The sequence below is a fragment of the Gossypium hirsutum genome, chromosome A04, assembly GCF_007990345.1.
Source record: "Gossypium hirsutum isolate 1008001.06 chromosome A04, Gossypium_hirsutum_v2.1, whole genome shotgun sequence".
In the NCBI taxonomy this organism is placed as follows: domain Eukaryota; kingdom Viridiplantae; phylum Streptophyta; class Magnoliopsida; order Malvales; family Malvaceae; genus Gossypium; species Gossypium hirsutum.
The window spans coordinates 72,537,524-72,540,818 of record NC_053427.1 but is presented as its reverse complement, the minus strand read 5'-3'; the positions used below and the strand labels follow the sequence as shown (position 1 = coordinate 72,540,818).

At 37.1% G+C, this 3,295-nt stretch overlaps 1 non-coding gene across 1 annotated transcript; it reads right to left on the bottom strand.

Moving 5' to 3' along the window:
• Window positions 1-320: 320 nt before the first annotated feature.
• Window positions 321-427, bottom strand: LOC121228789 (small nucleolar RNA R71). The gene has a single exon (XR_005926364.1). It is a non-coding gene; the product is annotated as a small nucleolar RNA R71 (small nucleolar RNA).
• Between the last annotated feature and the right edge of the window lie 2,868 nt (window positions 428-3,295).

Genomic DNA, 3,295 nt, shown 5'->3' with positions numbered 1-3,295 from the left:
TCAAGTATAGTTAGACCTGCTATTGCTGTGAATAATTTTGAAAAAAACCTAACACAATTCAGATGATACAACAGTTTGTTCAGTTTGATGGTTTGTAGGATGAGGATCCCAACACTCACTTGGCGAATTTTCTGGTGTTTTACGACACTTTCAAAATTAATGGCATTTCTGATGATGCCATTCGCCTTCGGTTGTTCCCTTTTTCACTGAGAAACAAAGCTAAACAGTGGTTAAACTCGTTACCACGAGGGTCTATCACTACTTGGGAACAAATGACCGAAAAATTTTTACTAAAATATTTTTCACCGGCTAAAATGGCTAAATTACGTAATGATATCTCTTCTTTCATGTAGATGGATTTAGAAACACTTTACGATGCATGAGAGAGATACAAGGACTTACTGAGAAGGTGCCCTCACGAAGGGTTACCGCTTTGGCTTCAAGTACAAACATTCCACAATGGTCTGAATCCCTCGACTCGGTAAATGGTTGACGCAGTTGCTGGCGGAACCATCAGCAACAAAACACCTGAAGAGGCTTATGAATTCATTGAAGAAATGTCACTGAATAACTATCAGTGGCAAGTCATGGGGACTAAGCCAACAAAAACAGCCGGCGTTTATAACGTCAACTCAGTTACTATGCTGTCAAATTAGGTAGAACTTCTCAATAAAAAGATTGATGGTTTACTTGGTTCTACGCAGGTACATCCAGTAATGAGGTGTGACTCAAGTGGAGGAGGTGTGCATACAAAATATCAATCCTTCAATCTTACAATCGAAGAGGAACAAGTCAATTATATGGGTAACAACAAATTTCGATCTCAAAATAACCCATACAGTAATACTTATAATGCAGGTTAGAGGAACCACCCAATTTTCTCCTGGGGTGGTCAAGGGAATCAAAAGCTACAACATCCTCTGGGCTACCAACAACCACCCTACCAACAGGAAAAGAAGCCAAATCTTAAAGAGATGCTCTCAAAGTTCATATTAGTGTCAGAAACCCGTTTTCAGAACACCGAGACAGCACTTAAGAATCAACAAGGATCGATCCAAGGACTCGAAACTCAGATAAGCCAGCTTTCCAAACTAATCTTGGAAAGACCACTAGGAAATTTACTTAGTAATACCAAATCAAGAGAGCATGTCAAAGTAGTTACACTAAGGAGTGAGAAACTGTTAGCGGAATCTGAAAAGAAGTTAGCACAAGAAGCCGTGGAAAGCAAAAGGAGGGAAGAAAACCTTGAAAATAGTGACAAACCAGTGCTGGAGGATATACACCACCGGTTCCATATTCAGTAAAATTAAAAAAAGATCGTATTGATGCACAATTCGGTAAGTTTCTTGAACTTTTTAAGCAATTACATATCAACTTACCTTTTGTTGAAGCCATCTCGCAGATGCCTACCTAAGCAAAATTTTTGAAGGAGCTTCTAATAAATAAAAGGAAGTTCAATGACTTATCTACAGTAGAACTCAACGAGGAGTGCACAACCATACTCCAAAACAAGCTGCCAACCAAACTAAAAGATCTAGGAAGTTTTACTATCCCTTGCTTAATTGGTAATCTGAATGTTGAAAAAGCACTAGCTGATTTAGGCGCTAATATTAATTTGATTCCATATAAAATGTTCAAATAACTTGGTCTTGGGGAATCTAAAACTACTAGGATGAGTATTCAATTAGCCGATAGATCTGTTAAATATCTTAGGGGTATTATAGAAGATGTACTCGTAAAAGTAGATAAATTTATATTCCCTGTTGATTTTGTTGTGCTTGACATGGATGAAGATGTGGAAGTACCCTTAATTTTAGGGCGCCCATTCCTAGCCACTGCTAGATCTGTGATTGACGTGGGTAACGGTAAATTGGTACTTAGAATAGGTGATCTTTAAAATTTACGATGCTATGAGATTCTCTAGGGAATAGGATGACTCATGTTATTTCATTGACTCTAATGATCATATTACTCAAGACTCTTTCAGGAAATTGTACAAGAGGAGACGACGGAACCGTATCCAGCTCTAGACGAGGAGATAGGTGAGGAACCTAATGACCATTCGTCAAGACAAGTAGAATATGAGGGTATTAAGATAAACAATGAACTTAAGCAAAAACCCTCTATTGAGGAGCCTCCCAAACTAGAACTTAAACAATTACCAAACCATTTAAAATACGCATTCCTTGGAAATAATTCTACATTACCAGTTATTATTGCTTCTAATTTGCAACCCAAGGAGAAAGAGGAATTAATCCAAGTATCAAAAGAACATAAGAAGGCCATAGCGTGGAAAATTTCTGACATTAAAGGAATCAGCCCTTCTTTTTGCACCCACAAAATTTTGATGGAAGATGAATACAAACCGTGTGTGCAAGCTCAAAGACGCCTGAACCCCAACATGAAGGAAGTTGTAAAAGCCGAGGTAATTAAACTTCTAGATACTGGAATTATTTATCTTATTTCTGACAATTCTTGGGTAAGTCCAGTGCAGGTTGTCCCCAAGAAAGGAGGCATGATGGTTGTGACCAACGAGAAGAATGAATTAATCCCAACAAGAACAGTTACAGGGTGGAGAGTTTGCATAGACTACAGGAAATTGAATGACGCCACAAGAAAAGATCACTTCCTATTACCATTCATTGACCAATTGTTAGAAAGATTATCTGGACACATGTATTACTCCTTTCTAGTCAGACTCTCTGGTTACTTCCAAATCCCAATAACTCCTGAAGATCAAGAAAAGACGACATTCACAAGCCCATATGGTACGTTCACTTATCGTAGAATCCCTTTTGGATTATGTAATACTCTTGCCACTTTTCAGCGCTATATGATGGCCATATTTGATGAACTTGTCGAAGATATCATGGAAGTCTTCATGGATGATTTTTGGTATTCGGTAACTCTTTCCATCTCTGCCTTAAAAATTTAAAACGAGTTTTAATAAGATGTGAGGAAACAAACCTTGTGCTTAACTAGGAGAAATGTCACTTCATGGTTCAAGAAGGTATTGTATTAGGGCATAAAATTTCTAGTAAAGGGATTGAGGTGGATAAATCTAAAATAAAAACAATCGAAAAATTACCTCCCTCTAGTTCAGTTAAGGCTATTAGAAGCTTTTTAGGACATGCTAGTTTTTATAGAAGATTTATTAAGGATTTTTCTAAAATAGCTAAGCCTTTGACTACATTGCTAGAAAAAAATATACCTTTTAACTTCAATCAGGAATGTTTAGAAGCATTTAATACTTTAAAAGATAAATTAATTAATGCTCCAATCATAATTGCACCTG